Source organism: Pecten maximus, unplaced genomic scaffold, assembly GCF_902652985.1.
Source record: "Pecten maximus unplaced genomic scaffold, xPecMax1.1, whole genome shotgun sequence".
Classification (NCBI taxonomy): domain Eukaryota; kingdom Metazoa; phylum Mollusca; class Bivalvia; order Pectinida; family Pectinidae; genus Pecten; species Pecten maximus.
In genome coordinates, this window is record NW_022981890.1 from 1 (window position 1) to 23,177 (window position 23,177).

The 23,177-nt window shown below is 37.8% G+C and overlaps 2 long non-coding RNA genes across 2 annotated transcripts; both read right to left on the reverse strand.

Annotated features, from left to right (window-relative positions):
- Positions 1-9: 9 nt before the first annotated feature.
- LOC117320297 lies at positions 10-4,486 on the reverse strand. The gene is made up of 3 exons (XR_004530997.1): positions 1,070-4,486; positions 522-681; positions 10-145 (listed from the first exon to the last, which is right to left on the reverse strand). It is a non-coding gene; the product is annotated as an uncharacterized LOC117320297 (long non-coding RNA).
- A 10,148-nt stretch (positions 4,487-14,634) lies between these two features.
- On the reverse strand, positions 14,635-22,691 carry LOC117320296. The gene is made up of 3 exons (XR_004530996.1): positions 22,333-22,691; positions 22,009-22,186; positions 14,635-15,658 (listed from the first exon to the last, which is right to left on the reverse strand). It is a non-coding gene; the product is annotated as an uncharacterized LOC117320296 (long non-coding RNA).
- Between the last annotated feature and the right edge of the window lie 486 nt (positions 22,692-23,177).

The following is a 23,177-nucleotide window of genomic DNA, read 5'->3' on the forward strand; positions in this document are numbered from 1 at the left end:
ACTAAGTTATCAAAATGGATGTTGGCAATCCTTTCTCCATGTCCATAATGCTGAAAATAGTGATGGACCATGCTGACAACCAAGTTAGCTCCCTTCCCTATTCCAGAGTTTTCAGCCTCATCTACTAAGTAGAAATGTTGCTTTCCTGTTAAATGAAACATTATTGAGTGTAGATAAGTAAGAAAGCCTTTATCATACACAGGAAGTTGTTATTGTAATAAAAATAGCTTATATCATTGTCAGCCTCAATTACAACCTTGACATCTTACTAGCACCACATTTATTTGTACCTTAAATATGAAGGATAACAATGACCAATTAATATTATGCATGGTCCAAAAGGTTTTATATTTATAAAGCTTACAATATACTAATTGATTACTCTAAATGTCAACACAGTGCTATTTATTTCTAAATGTAATATACATGTACATTCTACCTGGATTTGATCTTGTACTTTAGCTCGCAAGTCTCACAGAAATAAAATATTCTAAGACTATTGAATGTTTTCTATCAATTACCTGAACCCTCTGAGCAGTTTCCGAAGACACTGCACTTCCGTGGGGTCTTAAAGAAGATGGGACCAACGCACCAACCTGCTGAGCATGATAGGGAAATGAACTTGCTGTGCAAAATCCCAGGAGTAATGGAAAGCTCCATCGACTGAACAGGGCAAATTACCTACAAGGAAATAAAGACAAAATTTCAGTTTCATCGAAATTCCTTTTTTTCAATCTACATTTTAATCCTTTAATAGCTTTATTAAGCGATACACTGTGCCAGGTTCTTTCATAATGTTAAAAAAAAGATAGTAAATACATAATTGTCATTTTTACATAATTGTACATGAGCATTCTTTTCCAAATTTTTAAACAATATGTTTGGGATGTTAAGATAAATTCAAACATGAATAATCTTTTATGTGTTTGTATTGGAGTTGTTAATTTACTGCACTTGAGCTCTCAAAAAACTAGCAAAAATACACAAAAAATGGAAAGGGATATATCATCTTTTGCGCAGTTATTTGCAATTCAGAAAATTTTACTTAAATCATTGTTCAATTAATTACTTGATATTTTCTTTTCTTATGGCAGCAATTTGAACTTTTCTTTACTATCTGAACATTGTTGTCTGTATACATCTCTCTGTTGTTTAGTATGGTTGACATGGTTGCTATACTCCTCCAAAACTTGTTTCTTCTCATCACCATTTGCAGTACCAGTCACAGAAAGTTTATGCGAAAATGATTGACACAAGTTGCACAAGTTGCACAAGTCTGTACATGGTTTCATGACTGTTATGCATGAACATAAATCATGCCATACTCTCTGAAATGTACGAACACTTACTCGTCTAAACTTCATGTCAACAGCCAGGGTTTCATACATTTCAAAAATGTCCAAGGCAGTTGTATCTGAGGGAAGAAGCACTTTTTCTGACTGGAGATTTTCCAGAAATACCATGTTTTCTTGGAATCAAACCATGAGTATCCAGTGACTTACTAATTGCCTGTAATTTGTTCTTGCTTATATCACGTATAAAACAAAATGCAGTTCTACAAACACGGACTCCATGAAAATAATACTCTTCATACGGTCGTTCCCTCTCTTTTACCTTGTGCTTCTTTGACTGGGTATGATCACCAGATCTACGGTGAGCAAATAGCCCAGCCTTCACTGTTATATCAAGTTCATCGTGTGTTAATTGGTGACTTTATTCTCTGAATTTAAATGCTGATTCCAGGTCAATTTTTACACTGCATGGTGCACCACTATATAGCTTACATTTACAGGTGTCATTGCTGGGTTCTGTTGAAACGAATACAATACGATTCCCATCTGAAGATTCATCTGACTCATAATTAAACTTGTCACTGCTGGAATCGGATGAAAGATCACGGAAAGCACCAGTATCATCCGATGATGCGTAAAGTTTTTAATAATAAAGCTGGTCAACAGTCTCTTTTTCATCTATGAATGGTTTGTCCTGATTTAAAATGATTTCTGTAGGAATACTACAACAGCTAGAGTTTGTTGCAACTGAAAGTTGACTCATAGTGACAGTGCCATTAATAACATGTGTTACCTTGTATTCAAATCCCGATATCTAGGACATCATGATGATTGAAATGTTCGCGGTTCACAATATCGCGAGATTTTAAGTGAAAGTAAAATATTACTTACACCTGAACGTTCACACTTCATCATAATCACAAATCACATCTTCCAGTCGTGTTTTTCATAGTAATCATCACTGCAGTTTTTGTGTAAAAAAAATCAAGAGAATAGGCTAATGTTAACTTCGTGGAACATCTGTACAGCAGTTAGGTAATGAGAGTGATCTCCCGTTCCATCGGGTGCATTCGATTACATAATATATATATATAGATACCCTCATTTTGCGATTTCTATACGCAAAAAAACTTTTTATCTGATGACAGCATCACAGATCGTCAAATAGACCAGACTGACATTTGATTCATTCACAATATATGTAAAAAAAAAAAGAAAAAAAAAAAAGAGATATATATCTCGCGACTTTCGACGGCTTTTTCTCAAAATGAGGCTGGCCGCATCTGTACTCTACCCATTTTCGTAGTCACGGTCAAAATTATTTCGTTACACATGTCATCACAAGAAGGTAATGAATTCCCATCTGTATCACGTGAACAATTTATTGTGATGCAATGTTGCCACTCTAGTTGAAAAAAAAAAAAAATCATATCTGCAGTCCACTTAACTATGGGTCATACAATAGCAGAATAAATTTTTTTTTTTTTTTTTAACCTTTTCTAAACTTTGTCCCAATCCCTCATATCTATCGTAATCAAAATATTACCCCTTAGCTATATCCAAAGAAAACATTTGCAACTTCTTTTTAATCTGATAATACTTAGACATCCGGTTTAACTACCACCCATACGATACAACTGAGAAAGTTTCTTTTGTTTTATATTCAAATTATCCTGGCAAATGTTGGGTTCATTCACACCTTGTATATCAGGTTTACTTCTTAGCACAATCATTTATTAGACTAAAAACTGCATAACAAGCGTCTTACACAAATTTATTTAAACATCCAAACCTCGGGGCCTTAATTGAAATGATCACTGCCATTTTTTGTTATTACAAAGCAATGATCACAATAGAAACATTACGTGAAAACAAAAATAGAAAAAAAAATATAGATCTATATGACTTTTAGATAAGCGCCATTACTATCTTTTTCGAGAAAAACAGCACAATCATTATTTCTACTTCTCCAGTAATCATAAAAATTTTCAAAGCAGATACACTAGGAGTTATGCTATGTGTCGTAATACCTGTGCGATCTAGTAAAGATAAGGTAGTATTAAACTTATCCCCTGTAACCAGGCTATCTATCTGAATGTTCAAAGGTGTTTTTCTACCACTCACTGTATTAGGTGCATAAACATTCACAACATTCTATTCAATATCGTCAACTTTAATATAATACGTAAAACTCTTCAATGATACTCATCAAAACCATTTAGCCATTTAAATAGCAACACATTTTATGTGGTCATAATTAAGTATCATTTACAACAATACTAACTTATCACATACGGCTGTCTTGATTGACAAAAATATCAACCCAACAGGTTTCTTGTAACCATACATATGCATCTATTTTGCTGAAAATGTTAAAATTAACTTAAAAGATATTAAATACCTTTACGTTAATTGATGAAATAGTGAAGTGATTAGCGATATCAATAATGTCTCGCACACTAAAAATGGTGTCCGAAATATCACGACCAATCACACAACAAGACTGACTCTCTGAAATAATTGTAGGTAAAACAGATTTGAGTCTATTGTACATTACTCGGGCTAGGATTTGTAATCCACATTGAGAAGACTAATAGGTCGCCAGTTTTTAAACATGGACTTATCTCCCCTTTTCTTATAGACAATGTAAATTACTCCTAATCTCATAGTTCTGGTCAATTTCCTATCATCCCGGATACTCTGAATGACACGAGAAAATATACATTTTAATTCCTCAAAAAAGTGACAATAACATTCAACAATAAGTCCATCTAAGCCAGGACTTTTACCTCTTGACATACCAGACAAAGCAGTTTTGATTTCGTCAGCAGTTATCACTGAATCACATTTAACTCTATCTTCATCTGTAACAGTTTTATTTTGAATTTTATAATATTCCGACCGACGCTTCATGCTACGGTCTTTACCATACACTTGCGAAAATTTCTTTATCTTATTTTTCAGATTATCCCACCAAACCTTGGGTTCATCCGTATATAAAAAACACCTCTTAGCACCATTAATAATAGATTTGATTTTATCATTAAACTCATCGTCAAGCGAAAAACAATTGTTAAAAATCCATATGACTGGACCTTTACTACCACGATCACAGTCAATTTTCATAACAACAAAACAATGATCACTGAAAGCAGTATCATTATAATACACATTTTGAAGTCCTTTAAAAAAAAAAAAAAAAAAAAAAAGTCAATGCGACTTTGAGATAAATTACCATTACTAACATTTTCCGAGAAAAAACAGCACAATTTTCATTTTTGTTTCTCCAAATATCATACACCCCACATGTAAACATTAAACATTTCAATGCCGACACACTGGAATTTACCTGGTGTGCAGTATGATCTAGTGTTGAGAGAGTGGTATTAAAATCACCCTGTAATCAGGTTGTCCGAAAATGGCACAAGCCAATCTTTCAACTGATCAAAACATAGGTTTTTGATCACTTACAATATTGGGCGCATATATATTAACGATATTCCATTCAACATCCTCTATTTGGATTTTAATACGCAAAACTATTCCGTCATAATCAATTAAACCATCTTTAAAAGTATTATTAATTAAAATCACAACACATTTTCTGTGATCATTACTAATATTATATATAATCTTTCCTTGCCACAAGTGGCGTATTAGATTAACAAACATATCGTCCCAAAAAAGTTTCTTGTAATAATACTACTTGATAATAATAACACTGACAATATTCAAATAAATTCCTAATTTTACCAACATCTCTTAAACCGTTCACATTTAATGATAAACTATTTTTGGTTTGGTTTTATTTGTTTAACGTCTTATTAACAGCTAGGGTCATTTAAGGACGGCCTCCCGTGCGTGCGACATGCATGCATGTAGTGAGTGCGTATGTGTGTTTTGGGAGGCTGCGGTATGTTTGTGTTATGTCTCCTTGGGATAGGCCGGAACTTTTGCCGATTTATAGTGCTACCTCACTGAAGCATACTGCCGAAGACACCCAGCAGGACACCCCACCCGGTCACATTAAACTGACAACGGGCGAACCAGTTGTCCCACTCCTAATTATATGCTGAGCGCTAAGCAAGAGTAGAAACTACTATTTTTAAAGACTCTGGTATGTCTCGGCCAGGGGACAGAACCCAAAACCTTCCTCACAGGGGCGAACGCTCAACTAAAGGCCAAATGTAAGGCATTGGCAAGGGAGACATTACCCCTGCGAGATGATATTCATGAGTTCATGAATGTTCATGAATCATTCATGAACTTTCAAGAATACTGTAAGTTTTTGATTCATGAAAAAATGTTCATGAATATTCATCAAATACCTCTCATGAACTCTTCATGAACTTTTATGAATAATTTTACAAATTCATTAAGATTCATGATAGTTCATCATATGTGATTATGAACTATTCATGAACTTTCATGCATAGATGATATTCATTAAAATTCATCAAAATGAATGAAATAGTAAGAACAGTTGATAATGAATTTTGAAGAACTTTAATGAATGAGAATTTTATGTGATTATGAACTATTCATGAATTTTCATGCATTGATGATATTCATGAAAATTCATCAAAATGAATGAAATGTAGTAATGAATTTTGAAGAACTTTAATGAATGAGAATTTGACCTTAAAATTGAACATTTTCTTGAATAAAAAAAAAGTTTTAAAATTTAATTCCATGTCTATATTACAATTTTGATGTTGGCTTAAAGAAGAATAAGGAAACAATAAGAAAACTTCAAATTTCCCGCCAATTTTTTCCCGCCCAAAAACTTCTAGCAGGAGAGTTCCAATACATGGCAGCCATGAGGCTTTTCTCACAGAGATGAATAACATGTTATTTTACAAATGAAGATAAGTATTTATCTTTCATACCTGCTTCATGATCAATACAACACTACCAGGAAATGAAATATTCAACTCTGGAAATATGTCAACCTGTTTATAGGTAAGAATTAACTTAAAATCAATCACCATGCATGTGACCTAAATTTACATAGTGCACATAATATTCAAATAGCTTTGGCATTTCTTAAATTGCATTGCCCATTTAACTAAATTGTTCAAACACACATCATATGTGCAATGCGAATTAATGCAATAATGAAAATAAATCACTCTTATCTGAAGAATATTAAAAGGATTTTCCATCCAAATGATTGTGTAAATATACTCATTTCAAGCAGTTATGAATTTTGAAAGTGATGGATCCATTTGAGTGCAATTTTTAATGGAAGGACTACAAGGATATTGTCAAACATGCATAGTGATACAGTTCATGACAAACTTTGATGAAATTAAGTGGTAAAATGCATGCAAATTCATTTTCTAAATAAGTTCATAACTCATGAATTAATCATGAATTATCATGAATAGAAAAGTTCATGAATATTCATGAAATATGATGATTTTATGAATGAAAATCTTGATTTCAGGATTAATGAATGTTCATGAAATATTTCATTCATGAACATTCATCATAGTTTTAAGTTCATGAATATTCATGAACTAATAATGAATTGTCATGAATGAAAAAGTTCATGAGTATTCATCATAGTTTTAAGTTCATGAATATTCATGAACTAATCATGAATTGTCATGAATGAAAAAGTTCATGAACATTCATGAACTATGATGATTTCATGAATGAAAAACTTACTTACATAATTCATGAATATTCATGAACATAATTTGAAAAAAATGTTCATGAAGTTTTAAGTTCATGAATTTCATGAAAATGTTCATGAATAAATCAAGAATATTCATGAATTTTGTTCATGAATAATTCATGAACTATTCATGAATGTTCCTGAATTATTCATAATCGTTTCACAGGGGTAGGAAGAAGAAAGTTGTTAAGAAAGAAGATAAAAGATGAGATCCCGAGTTTAGTCGCCTCCTACGATCATGCAATGGGGGCAGCAGGTACAATTCGTACGCCCTACCTGCAGGGCAGTAATGATAAACACGTAAACATTAAAGTAAATAAAGACATCTTCACCATCATCATCGCCTGTCTGTGACATATCACTACCAGCATGTCCAGTCTGCCTTCCCCACGCACCTGATTCCGCGTCCTTCAGGTTGGCCCATGAACAGTCGTACCGTCCACATTGGTCACACAATGTATTGACATGCCCGACTACCCACGAACAGTCACACACGTATTTCACGTCGCCACAGCGAACACATGGCTGTGTTTTACAGGCCTTGCGAAAATGCCCCTGGTCACCACAGGTAAAACACACAAACTTGCTGAGAAACCTGCACCACAAGATGCATTTGTGTACAATTCCATTGGGACACAGCTAAAAAATCCGGTTTTACAATGTAACAAAATAATACAGTGCACAGGGACCTGTAGCAAAGTTCCTAACTGAAGTGGGAGGGGTTTGTCTAGAGTATAATAATTGTAACTGCATGGTCATTGTATTCAATACTACATTAAGTCACTTATACCACAGGGACTTGTACCAATTAATTATTGTTAGGGAGAGATGATAATTGTCTAGTATATATACTATAATTAGATTAAACAACAGTGCCACAGGGACCTGGAACAATATTTCAAACTTAGGGAACGGGGGCTTGCTAGACTATAGTAATTGTTGTTATATATAAAATATACAACAAGGTTTTGAAACTGTTATGCATGTCAAACGTAACAATGAGGCTAGGGGGAGCTCTAGACTTGTCTAGTATATTATGACTTATTCCAAATACTGCCGCATGGGAGTTGTAATGATATGTTCCTAGGTGGAGCTGCTAATCTATTATATATGATTTGATTAAAATACTTCGATCATCATAGGGACCTGTATAGCAATGTTTTTAGGGGAGAGGCTTGTCTGGTATATTATGATTTAATCCAAATACTGCATCACAGGTTCTTGTAACAATATGTTTTTAGGTGGAGCTGCTAGTCTATTATATATGATTAGATTAAAATACTTCATCATAGGGACCTGTAACAATGTTTCAAGGGGAGAGGCTTGCCTAGAACACTCTATAATATATTATTGTTTAGTATATGCTGTAATAAGTAAATCATATAGTATGCTAGACATTAGAAAACTCCTTCCCCTGGAAACATTGTTACAGGTCCCTGTGCTAACAGTGGTTTACTGTTATCATATCTGAACATTTTACAAGTATGTGGCAGTTATGTGCACATACTTTTTATGCAAGTAAGAGTGACCTGATCAGAATACAGAAATTACAATGTCCCTGTTATCTTCAGATTATGCAGCGACCCAACTTTAGAGTTGGAAAGGATGGAATGCTTGTGTTAAACTAAACATCAGAGGCCAGGGAGATGTATGGTACGAGGATACCCCGAGTGGCAAGTAACACCCTGATGCCCTTGAGGATGAGGCAAATGAGAGCGTTAAAGGGAAGACAGGAAATGTTGTGGATGCTGGACAGCTAGGTCCTAGCAGACACAACACTCCAGGTTGGCCATTTTCAGTGTCAGACTTTTTGATGGGTGTGTGAAAATGCCCCGAGCTATTCCGGCTGGTTTCTGACCATAAGATGAAGGAGAGGCAGAGGCGTGTGGCCCAATCTCACCAAAGCGCACAGTCATCTACCCCAAGGTCACCTTCCTGAAGGTCACCCTCCCCAAGGTCACCTTCACCTAGGGCACTGCAATCGAAGGTCAGACGCGACGAGTCTACCTGTTCACCATACATCCCTAATGTGGGAGATCTGGGAGTCTCAGCGTCGTCATGTGGCATGTATACAAGATGTCGAAGGCCAACAGCTGTACACTAGGACTGGCACCAAAGTAGTGGGTGGGGTGTCACTCCCTGTCTATAGATGTGCACGAGGATCAACATCGCTGGAGTCCTTCCAGGAGGAAGAAGACCTGGACGAGGGATTTGACGAGAACACCGTTTTTGCTCTCCAATTGGAGAAGCCGGCTATCCAAGTACAACCTGTCAGTGAAGTAACACGGTCAACCCCACAACGCCCCTTGATTCAAATTCCGACGGACAAAGCCTTTAATGACATTGAAAAAGGTGTCGGGTAAGTATCTTGTTTGTTAGCCATGCAACACTGTAATAAGGGTTAAGCTATCAGATGAAATACATTGATTTTATTATTAGTTTATTACTGTCAATTCTGTATTACAGATTCTCACCCGACGCTTGCCTCTGTGCGACGCAGTCTGAGCTTTCAGAAGAACAATTCTACATCCGCCTCTGCCTCCACCACAATCACCACCACCAGCACAACACAACCTCAGAGTGAGAACAAATCCATAGACGTCCCCAGCAGTCCGTCGTCGAGTGTTACGGATGATGATGCATATAGTTCAGCATCATGTTCTTTGCCCCAGGGACCAGACAACTCGACCTCAGAAGACCAAGATGAGTTTCCTGCATTAATATAATAATTAAGACTATGTATGTATGCATGTTGTATACATGTATGAATGTATGTATGTATGTATGTATGAATGTATGAATGTATGTATGAATGTATGTATGTACCGTATTTATTCTAATAAACGCCCCCACTCTAATAAACGCCCCCCCCCCCCCCCCCCCGCTTTTTTTTGGAAAAAAAATTCCTCAATTCGAGAAAAAGAACTTACCGTGGCACAGTTATATATCCATCCACATGTGTCCAGAGGTTATTATTTAAAGGATATCCAACATAAAACTAACACAAACCACAAAACAAAGTTTCAGTAGCTATATACACAGTACCACTAGTATATCGTATCAACAAACGTTAATGTCCCGGGCTGTCATACGCGCCACTGTCCTCGCTGTCATAATCACTTCCGGTGGATTCACTTTCACTTTCACTGAGTTCAACTGCACATGCACCTCCCATTAAATTTTCCAGTACATCCTCAGCTTCCTGGACGTCACTGGTCAAATCCGTCAAATTCATCCCCACTGTCATGCTGGAATAAGTCGTCCTCACTGCCGTCAATGGCATTCGTGATTCCGCATTTTTTGAAGGAATGCTGGATGGTAGTTGGGGTGATACTGTCCCATGCAGCTTTTATCCATACGAGCATTGTAGCCTTAGAGGGGGCTTTTCTATTCCCACCTTTGGTTTTCTCAACGGGACCGCTAAAGCACCACTCATCGTAAAATTCACTCAACTTTTGTTTGAATGGTTTGTTCCATGAGACATCTGCTGGTTGCAGTTTACAGGTGCACCCGCCCGGAATCACACACATGTCTGTGTTGTATTTGCCTCGGAGTAGGGACTTAACATGCTGAGTAAGATGTCCCCGAAAAGAATCCCACACTAGCAAACGTTTGTGGGTATTATTGACACCCCAGATTTTATTTAACCAAAATTTGATACTTTCTTCGTTGGCCCACGACTTAGCTCCGGCCCCGCACATGTAGACGACAACCCCGCTGGGTATATCAGTTTTTGGTAGGGGACGAATACCAGGAAAATGTACAAGTGGAGCCATTTTAGTTCCGTCACCATACGCTGCAAGTGTTAGTTATTTTTTGTTTGTCGTGACCAGTACTGGTCACACGGACCTCCTTTTCACCCTTTAATGCCAATGTTGATTTCCCAGGCATATCGAACCATACCGGGGTTTCGTCCATGTTTGCTATATACATATGACGGTACTCTCGTAGCCTACGCATTCTTAGAACGAAATTAAGGAATCTGTCAACACGGTTATCAATTAAGGACACCGAATGTTGGGCGACATGTGTGGATCGGCGGAATGAAATGCCGTGTCGTCTTTTAAATTTTGTGAACCATCCAGCGGAGGCCTTAAATGACTGGCTGCCATTTTCTTTATGCATTCGCAGGGCCTCGTAGCGCAAGGCTTTCCCAGTCACACGGACACCTGCTTCACGGCGATCTTGAAGCCATTTCATTAATTCTGTGTCAATATTTTGGAATTTTACTGGCCTTCCTCCTCCCTTACATCGTTTTGATGATTTAGAAATGTTTTTTAGTTTTTCTTTGTTTTGGCACCAGTCCCGCACTCGTTTCCGGTCAACTCTAAACACAGTAGCTGCCGCATGTTTTCCCTTTTGCTCGGCGTAGTTTACAACTTTCAGTTTGAAATTTACCTCATAACTTCGCTTCAAACCCGACATGATTGATAGCAGATATGATAAACTACAAGTGATGAGAGTAAACTGGATCGTGACCGATTTATGACGCAATTTAACACACTCGACCGCGTGTTTCAAACAATGTTCATGTATAATATATGTTATAGATCTACGTAATGTACAACTACCGTAGGTATAAATAACAAAGTTTATATTTCTTGCAATTTCATACACGGGTGTCAAAATGTTTGTCACTTAGTTTTACAATGTTTTGGATACATATACACATGTTTCATGGTGTGAAATGAGTACATACAACAGATCTCACAACTTACCGACTCTGAAATTTTGATCTCCATTAAACGCCCCCCCTTGGAAAAATTTCACGCCCCCGGGGCGTTTATTAGAATAAATACGGTATGTAGGGGGCCGCAGTGGCCGAGTGGTTAAGGTGTCCGGGGATCCCGACACTTTAACTCTAGCCCTCCACCTCCGGGTTGCGAGTTCGAAATCTACGTGGGGCAGTTGCCAGGTACTGACCGTAGGCCGGTGGTTTTTCTCCGGGTACTCCGGCTTTCCTCCACCTCCAAAACCTGGCACGTCCTTAAATGACCCTGTGTGTTAATAGGAAGTTAAACAAAAACAAACCAAACAAATGTATGTATGTATGTATGCATGTATGTATGCATGTATGTATGTATGCATTTATGTGTATTGGCATATATTTTGTCTTTCAGGAGTCTGATGGACCAGACGGCATACAAGGCTACAGTGCTGTAGAAGCCCTTGCAGAATACCTGGAGTCACTCAGGAATCAGACATCAGCCCTTTCAAAAGGACAAGCATCTGTCTTGGTGGCCCTCTGGAATGGGCTCCATCCATACGACAAGAGACCCACCATCTTCTCACCTCGTCACCGCAGCAGGGCAGTGGGTCGCTTTAAGGCGTCAAAGACAAAGGTGCCCCCTGGGGTGGAGTCGACCAAGCGTTGTTTCCTTGGCCCGAATGCGGGATCGCAGCCCAATGGCCTGACTGTTACAGATATGTGGAGGCCATCATCATTCGCTTGTGTAACGCCTTTCCTTCCCCGGTCAAGCAGTAAGGTGTCACCAATACAAGGTGGACCGTGATCATGCGAGCCTACAAGAGTATAAGGGACAAGGTGCTGGGTAACTCGCAGGTGATGTCGCAGACAAAGATCCAGCTTGTTGAGGTTAACGTAACCACACTGACCCAGTGGTAAGTATAAAAATTTAAGGGAGTAAGAGCTAGGGAGTAAGTTCATAAAAAGCATCCTAGAACAAGGACTTTGGATTAAAACAGCAGACGAAAGGCCCCCAGCTGCGAATCCTCCTCCCACGACGAGACCAAATTCACCATTCAGGGTCCCAGTCTCCCAGCAGCATCGTTTTATCCAACCCCCTGCCCCCCCCCCCCCCCCCCCCCCCCTCCCAACACTGCTAGCCTGTCACCCACCAGAAAACAGAGGCAGCACACTAAAGTTTCACCAAAGAACACCACACAGGCAGTCAAAAAGTCCTCTCAACGTGAAACACCACATCCAGTTCCGGTACCAGTTCGGATACCATCGCCATTTCCGGTACCGGTCTCCATATCAGTGACACTTCCTGTCCTGATGACACTTCCGGTTTCTGACCACTTCCGGTTTCTGTACCACTTCCTGTTCCTACACCACATATGGTACATGCACCAATTCCTGTTTCTGCACGACTTCCGGTGTCTATACCAATTACAGTACCGTTCCTGCTTCCGCCTCCAGTTCAAGTCCCACTTCCTGTCAAGTCCATCTATGGTTTGCCAACAGTACAGCTACCTATTTCAGTCACCTGACAGCCACCCAGGTATCTCGCCAACCTGCCCGGAGTGTCACAGCAGCCACCTCTGCAGTCCGCCATGGCCCCCAGCTTGAAGTCATATTACAAGCGCCAGAAGGAAGAAGTTGAAAGGGGCAGGGTGGTTTGACGGTATGTAAGACAGAGGCCGATACAATGCAGGAAATGTGGACAGGCGAGAGACAGCGCGACACACACAGTTTTACGGTAACTGGTTTTGCACCCAGACAGCCCAGGTGCCTTTTGACGAATGGAGGCAGATAATGCAGGCAAGAGGTTATCCCAAGAAGAAGAACTAGTGAAGCTAGCAACACTCTTTTTGTTTGTTTTGGTGATGGGAGAGTTATAGAAATATTTTTAATGCTGCCTAGCATAATGCTAGAAGGTGCCAAGCCCTTGTAAAAGCAGAGGGGAAATATTTCAAAATGCATTAAGAAATTCAACCAAATCAGTCTGAAATCAAGTAGTGCTATATAAGTTCCTATAGTGAAGGGGTTTCACACTTGCTACTATGTTGCAGGAGACCCAGGTTCGACTCCTGGTGGGAATCAAAGCACGAAAGATTTTATAGTGTTTTCTGTTTTAAAGACTATTTAATTTTCAGTCAAATTTACTCAATTTTATGGTTCAATTTTGTCATTGAATTTCATTAATGAATTTAAATACAAATTTATTCGTTTCTTACTATATTTTATATTAGAGAAATGAAAAATAAACAAAGCAATGAAATTGAAAATGAAAATTTATTTTAAAATACCTCCGTCGACGGGAGTCGAACCCCTACTGCGGGTGGGACACCCCGTTGCACTGCGACGTAACACAAACATGGAAATCTCTATCCCGAACTGTGGCATGGGGCCTGTAATCGTAATCGTATGGTGTTCCGTTAGGCCCAAATTTCTAAATATCACTCCTTCGCCCTAAACGCGAAGGATTGGTTTGGTTTGGTTTATTTTGTTTAACGTCCTATTAACAGCTAAGGTCATTTAAGGACGGCCTCCCGTGCGTGCGACATGCATGCGTGTGTTGAGTGCGTATGTGTGTTTTGGGAGGCTGCGGTATATTCGTGTTAAGTCTCCTTGTGATAGGCCGGAACTTTTGCCGATTTATAGTGCTACCTCACTGAAGCATACTGCCGAAGACAACCAGCAGCACACCCCACCCGGTCACATTATACTGACAACGGGCGAACCAGTCGTCCTACTCCTAATATGCTGAGCGCTAAGCAGGAATAGAAACTACCATTTTTAAAGACTTTGGTATGTCTCGGCTAGGGGACAGAACCCAAAGCCTTCCTCACAGCGGCGAACGCTCAACTAAAGGCCAAATATGAGGTATTGTCAAGGGAGACATTAGGAAGAAGAAAGTTGTTCAGAAGGAAGAGAAAAGATAAGATCCCAAATTTAGTCGCCTCTTACGATCATGCAATGGGGGCAGCAGGTACAATTCTTACGCCCTACCTGCAACGCGAAGGAGCGAATGAGCGAAAACATGATGGCGAAGGAGCGAAAACAGGATGGCAAAGGAGCGAAAGAGCGAAAATACGATGGCAAAGGAGCGAAAACACGATTGCGAAGGAGCGATGGAACTTCGCTCCTTCGTCATCGTGTTTTCGCTCCTTCGCCATCGTGTGTTCGCTCCTTCGCGTTCGAAAGTTCGATGGAGAATAATTGATTGATTGATTTTATTTGATGTGATGTATGCATAAGTATTCGAAATGATTTTGCAGCTACCGTACCTTGAAGAGACGTTTAAAGAATCTTGGTCTCAAGAAACGGGGAAATTGGAGTTTAAGTGAAATTTTCACCGCTATTAAGGTTAATATACAATCTCTCCAATAGTATGTTATAGTATTTCGACTGATCCTATTGTATGTATATATGTATCTTATCCATCTTAAAGTTGAAACTGGTTCTATGAACTGAACTATTTATAAAAACTTCTCTCCGCCCACACTTCATTTAACTTTCAGTTTAATATACTTAGTAGTTATCTTATTACTGTTTTCCATTTGGAAAAATACATGTACCACTGAAATTTTTGGAAAACACCTTTTTTTGTCTATGGGAAACTGTACTGAAGTCGACAGAAAAAATAGGGCTAAAACTCACTGAATTGAAAGTGTTGATTAACCATTTTTGAAAATTGTAGAATCTATATGATAAAACAACTGTTTATGTAAAACTCTAACAATTTGGTTGCCTGGTAAGGTATTTAAGGCTTCATTTATAAACACGATTAAATCTTGATATTAAAAGGAGGAAATCGAAGGGAGTGGACATGTTTTGAGATGCGGGAGCATGGCATAGCTGCTGGAAGGTACCTTACACTACATAATCAATAATTTGTTATAGTTGCAGGGGATATACATACTTATATAGGTGGTGTTATTCTGAAATGATTGTTTTCCAACTTTCTGGTGGCGTCACGTGACTAAGTCAGTGTTTCTAAATATACTGAAACGAAAAAGAAACGCAACATGGAAAATTGTGATTAATTTTGTATTAAATATACATATCTGTATAAAAATCGCGGAAATAAACATGCACCCTGCCTAACACCCATACCAATCTTCAAAATCACCCAAGTGTGACTAGAGACCTATGCACTTCCGGCGCGGTAAAAACATCAATCAAAGTACTGAAAGTACTGTAGGAGGCGTTAGTCAGATGTAAAAGGAGATATTTGAAATAAAGCAAGAATACAAATTAAACTGATATCAACATGACTAAACATTTCCACTTAAATGTGTCAAACCAACCGGACATAATGGTTTTCACAGTCCTGATGAATGTAATGGTTTAGACTGTTCCGATGTACATAATGGTTTTAACCATCTGAAAAGTTGCAAACCTACTTCTAAAAGAAGTTAAACATTTCTTATTTCAATCAAACCTTTACTTAAAAAGTCAAACATTTTAAATTTTTTCAAATCAACGTCTACTTAGGTACATGTCATTAACATTCATACTTTAAACCATCTTTTATACTTAAGTAGTTCAAAATTTGCATTTATGTGTTTAAAACAAACTTATATTTTATAGGCCTGGGTATTAGAAATGACGAAACAATAAGATATGCATTTCGATAAGTTAAGCAATACACGATATGTATTGAAAATACAGGGAGTGTCTGCTACTTTTTTGTTGAAAGTGTACAATGTCTTTCAATATCTTGTAAACAAAATTGTTTATTCCTTTCTATTTTGATCTTAGAATAATATCAAAATTAGATTGACAGCTTTTAAAAGTTACTACACTTTTTTTTAACAAGGACCTCATTTTCAAGGACAATTATTTCAAAATTAGATATCAATTCCACCTATTTTAATAGATCCAATGTCAATATTAACAATAAACTGTGATTTGTTGCTTTTTAATTTACCACCAAGATGTAGATAATAGCCTAGTAGCTATAGGTACTGTATATAAATATACAGCGTTTTACATGCAAAATATTGAAGAAAACTTTCATATTTGATATCAATTCAATACGATTGTATAAGTCCCTTGGGGTGGGGAAAGAACCCTGGGCCTATTTTTACATCAGGATTGTGTAAAAATGTCAATTTAGCGAAATTGACCTATTTTGGTCCCATCCTTCAGCCCCCGGGAGGTTAACCCCAACATTCGTACAATTTTGAATACCCACCCCATAACCATGCTACCATACAAATGTAGGTTTTATACCAAATTGTGCAATTAATCCATGAAATGAAATTGACTTTGGGTACAACCCCATAGGGATTGCTACCACACCAATGTGAGTTATATCCATAACTTAGTTTCAGAGAAACCAATTGACCCCTTTTGACCCTGCCCCCCGGGGATCAACCCCACCATTTTTACAATTTTGAATCCCTACCCAAAAGGATGCTACCAGTCAAGTATGAGCTATATCGATTGCTTAGTTTCAAAGAAGAAATTATTTATGTCAATTGAGCCAAATTGACCCCTTTTGAGCCAACAATTGAATTGCAGTTTAAGGATAATTTTTGATTTTGGCAAGAAAACATTCTTTAAAGGGCATGTCTGCATCATTTTTAATAATTTGCCCTTGAAACTTCGCACACACCTTCATAAGAGCCAGTTCTTTAAAATGTGAATGAAGGTCAAGGTCAGAGAGATAAACTCAATATTTGTAGCCAGTTACACATGTTACATGTATCTGTTTGCCAAATATCCAGCCTTCATGTGTATGTGCAGTTTTGGGTCATTTTTTCATTTTGGTAGGAATTTCTTTTTAAAAGTGCCATATCTGCGTCATTTTGATTATTTGACCTTGATACATTGCACACACCTTTAAAAGGGCCGATTCTTTAAAATGTGACCCAAATTAATAATTTTGAAAGAACTTTGAATTTTCTTCATCATTTGACCCCCGTGACCTTAAATGAAGGTCAAGGTTAAATATAAGTATAACATTTGTAGCCAGCCATACGTTATCGATGCGCCAAACATCAAGCCTTCATGTGTATATTATAGATAAAAGAGCAGAAACCTTTATTCTGCAATTTTGGATTATTTTTTAATTTTGGCTGGAGAAAATAGCTTTATGATTCTTTTCCAGGTGCCATATCTTTCTGCCATATTTTTATCTGATGACAATAAAATATGCACATTCTGTTTCAGTGGACTATGTTCGTTCATATGAAATGAAAAAAATAATCAATATAAGATTTTTATTTTTGACATTCGAACCCATAGCAAGTCGTTGGCCTTGACATTCTCTGACAATATATCATTGAGAAAAGTTTGCCCTAACCACGTGCTAACCAATTTCCAATGAAAATGAAACAAATTATGCTAAAATATGTGTGATGAGTTTCCTATATAAACTATAGTAAAATGTATCCTCTCCCCAGGGGGAATGCGACACATAGGGGGCCATGAAATTAACAATTTTGATAAAATAGCTTAAGAACCTTTTGTACACCATTCTGCGATATCTTGGTCTTAAGAAGAAGACCGACGCATGACGACAGATCAAATTATAATGGTGTATATTATGAGCTGAATGTCAAAGGATTGTAAACTCTGTACAAATTGTATCATATTATCAGGCATTCAGCCTAAATGTATGTTTCATATCTACCATATTAGAAGTTTGATGTTTTGTACGATATATATATATATATACTTAATCTTTACACATACATTAAAGGAGTTAGCTACTTTCATAAATTAAGATGTTTTTTCTAGAGTTTACTAGGCCGGATGAAATATGATCATGAGCAATCAGTATGGTCAATATGAGATTTGATAAAATGCCTCTCGTAGTCAACCACTCATGATCACTCAACTTCTTTTTGTAGGAGTCAATATTATATGTAGGAGAATTAAACTCTTGCGATGTCTGTTGCACACAAGTACAAAGAAATACATTATCACTTAAGCCCAAAAAATTCACACTTAAGTAGCAATAACACATAATAGTCAAAAACCCAATATATGTGATCAGTGATAAGAAACAGTACTTATAAGCATTTTTGGCAATTTATCCTGAAACAGCTATATAGCCTTCCATATTTGACATCCCACAGATTATTGCTTGTATATATATAGTTTTAAAGGTCAACATTGGAAAAAACCTAAATGGTTATACATGAATTCATAATAAATAGAATTATTGACAAAAAGTTTCATTTATTTTCACACTTTCTGGAGACCAATAAGGAGATTGATGATCATTTTAAGGGATTTGTTCGTGACATGAAAATCAAACATTTTTAATTAAATTTCAAAAGCAAATATAGATTTATTTTGAAAGTTATGAGGAATATTGATATTTGAGAAAGTCTTATATTATATGGATTTGATATATCGATTGCCAATAGATATACATGTATTTATCATTTTTCATGAAAACAACAAAAAGTTATATTACATGAAAACATTTGAAAAGGTTGAATCGTGAGCTGAATAATATATAAATAAGACAAGCTGGTTCAATAATAATTTAGCATTTTCATATATATTACGAGTGCGAGTAGCTACTGCAGTAAACCTTATCACAAAAGCCCAGATTATGTATATTGTCTCTGTCGGGGAAGGTACAGCACAAATGACCACCACGACAGATATGTGCCAGTTTTCTTAGTTTTAAAAAATAAACGATCGAATTCCATCACGCCATCACCGATCACGTTACATATGTCTACCGATTCATAGATTTGAAACACAGGGACTTTGATCAGTTATCGCAGTAATCCGAAGGGTTCTGGTGTTGATATCGCTGATTAAAGTCTGCATATAGTATATAGGAAGATCGTCAGAAAATTCGGACTATAATCGCAGTAGATATTGTGATTTTGTGGTCTGGCCAGGCTTGAACAACTTATCGTAAACAGTTTCGTCCTAAATAAACAAACGCTTATTTCAGTGGGTCAACAAACAGATTTAAACTTTGTAAGCAACTTGCCTTTAATTCATGTTGATAGATATTAATTTCTAGCGACAAACATCACACTTTGATGCTTCGTGTGAAGCCCGTGTCCACGTGCCTCCATTTTGACAGAGTGCTCGCTCACAAAAACAGACGGAACACGTGATCGCTAAATATCGGACCAAATCTCATAAAATCTCGTGAACAAACTACCAAGTTTTAAACAAAAGAAATGTTGTTAGCCAAAACCTGGAGGGTATTATGAAAATCGGGAATTTGTTTGCGCTTGATTGTTATGCCGTCTTTATTCCTAGTAGTTAAACAAGTGTCCTCTGTAAGGTAACGTCAGAATCTCGCAGTTATCTCCCTTCAAACAGTATTTTCGATATAGATTTGTAAAAATCGATGCAGGTGTAGATATTTACAAGACATTATTCTTATTGTTTATTCAAAATAGTTCCTGAAATGTTCACAACATTATAAGCATAGTTAATACATTTCTGTGCACATCTACTTTGAATGACGGACTACAATGACGTGCCTCATACTTGGAACTAATAGTATAAGCGAATCATTACCCCTAGTTATAGAAATTACCACCAGAGGTCTCAAATTCCGGGCTTCCGCCGAAGAGAAATTTATACTGAATATACCTTTTTTCATGTAATAGCACTTTATTTGTAGTCTTGATAGTTTTCATAAATGTATATATAGTTCAACTACATCAAATATGAACCGAAAGAAACTACAAAATGAACTGTGAAAGGAAATATAATGAAAGTGAGAGATTGTGACGTCACAACTCGTAGGTGATTGTAATATGGCAGGCGTAAACGCCTCCATAAAAACCGTGCCTGTACAAACATATGCGTTCTTTTTTCATTCAAACCAGTATCAATTCATCACTAACATTGAGCCACATCATCGCCAATACTTTTGCAAACAATAATTCCTTTTACAATTATGCCACGGTTATCAAAGGTTGATAGAGGACGTGCTATAGCGATGCTTCTGGCAGGGAACACGCAACTTCACGTCGCTCGACAATTCAGAGTTCACAAATCGACTATTAGTCGATTAGTTTCACGTCTTAACGCAACAGGAAGAGTCGATGACCAGCCGAGATCAGGACGTCCACGCGTAACGTCGCGACCGGGTTCTTAGGTTGGCACACCTGCGTAACAGGAGATTAACGGCCGCTAAAACGGCAAGGAATACGATTGGTAATCATAACCGTCGAATTCATCCCCAAACAGTGATCAACAGACTGCGTGAGGCTAATTTGCGTGCAAGGCGACAGTACGTTGGTTTACCACTAACACCGCAACGTCGAGCACGTCGTATGCAATGGGCAACGGCACATATGCCCAGACGTTTTCCTATGAGACGTTGGAGGTCTATGCTCTTCACCGATGAATCTCGATTCACGTTATTTCGAGCAGATGGCCGTCAACGTGTGTACCGGCGTCGAGGCGAACGTTTTGCTGACGCCTGTGTTTTGGAACACGACCGATTTGGGGGTGGATCAGTTATGGTTTGGGCGGGAATCTCCCATGGTTTTAAGACGCCTTTGGTGATAGTCAATGGGAATTTAACGGCCGTACGCTATCGGGATGAGATCCTTAGGCCCCATGTTGTGCCGTTTGTTAGGCAGCATCATCTAACCTTTCAGCAAGATAACGCGAGACCACACGTTGCAAGAGTCTGTAGAGACTTTCTTGCGACACAGAACATTGTTCCTATAGATTGGCCTCCATATAGCCCCGACCTGTCCCCAATCGAGCATTTGTGGGATGAATTAGACAGAAGAATTCGAAATCGCCGTAACCCCCCAAATACCCTCCCTCAGTTAGCAAATGCACTCGTCCAAGAATGGAATAACATTCCAATACGGAAAGTCAATGCCCTGATGAACTCAATGCAACAAAGAATTAGAGATGTGATAACTGTTCGAGGAGGACACGCACGATATTAGGGCACGGTTTCAAAACTGCTGCCATTTCAACTTGGATTCACGTAGGGTACTACCAATCATGACCTTCTAGCAAAGTGACCTGTTCTTAAAAATCTCTAAACATTTAAAGGATGTTACATCAATATTCAATATTAACTATTACATATGAAATTTAAACATAATGCTCACAAGTATTATTTTATTAAACCTACAATTTGAAGTTGCGTTTCTTTTTCGTTTCAGTATATAATATATGTTATTACTATACATGCAAGTAGATTAACATCTTTAATTAAGGATCAAATCATAGATAGAAAAGTAATTTTTCTGAATGTTTGAAAGCTATATATATATATATATATGTATTTCATTGTGGTGAACGATTACATTTTGTTCCTGTTCTTTGCAATATTATTCTCATTCAGAATCAAAGAGTCGAGAACAAAATTAATTTTGAACCTTCAGTTGCGTAAATTGGTAGTCCTGGTAGGTCAATTTTCCAACTTTGTTCCATGAATAAGCTTGCTGCGCGCTGAATGGTCAGACCCATTTCCATGTTTCGTTCAGCAGCCAATCAGGACGCAGCATAGTTCCATGTTTCGAGGCGACCCTGTTTTGTTCCCGGCCACGTTCGCCTCTAAGAAGATTAATTTGGAAATTGCATAAATATAAGGCCGAGGTACGATATTTTTTTCAAATTAGGCATGCGACTGTAATACATTAATTTACTCGTCTATAATGAAACATTTGAATTAGAAATATCATAATCATGTCCACAAGTACCTGTGGTTATGCTGCAAGCTAAGTTACCTAGCTGTAGAGCACGTGGATTGGTTCACTGTGGAAGTCACTGTATCTCACCACGGGTCGCTGGACAGGTCAGGATAAGGTGATGATATAGCAGTCGAATACATGTCCAATAGAATATACACTAGATATCTACTGGCTTAGAGTCCTAGCTAAAAGCCCGGAGCACTAAGGAAACTGGCACTACTTACGTAGAGATATACTGGCTCCGTTAAAAACAGAGGACGTCTAACACACGTGTGGTCCCGCGGCCGACCAGGTGTGAAGAGACGCTTACACGGTTCACGGGGTTGATCTTTATCTGACACGGGCCAGTTAACCGTCACGCACTTCCGGCGGCGTAAACAATCAGGTCAACTCGGCCCGAGACACTACAGAGGTAAACAAAGTTGCCGGCATCACGTGTGAGCCGACATTGACACATTGTTTACAGGTTTTCAACATCTATGTTTACACTTTTACAATCACTGTTAGAGCTATATGAATGAGCACCAAATCATATGACCTTCCGACGCATACTTTTGTAACAACGTTTACAAATAACTTTGAAATGACCTAATAATACCGCTTCAAAGTGGCCGCGTCAGACACATGTCGTAATCGACAGCAAAATCTGTAAGCGTAGGGTGGGGTACTGTAATTAAATTGCCTCTTGTCACTTAATTAACGGGACAAACGTAACATCGTTCTCAAAATTTGTCAAATATGTTATATTCAGCATGTAACATTGATACTGAACACATGTCATCGTATAATGACGACAGAACAGCACACTATTGCTGACTATTGCTAACACATTCTGGTAAGTCAAATGCTTCGAT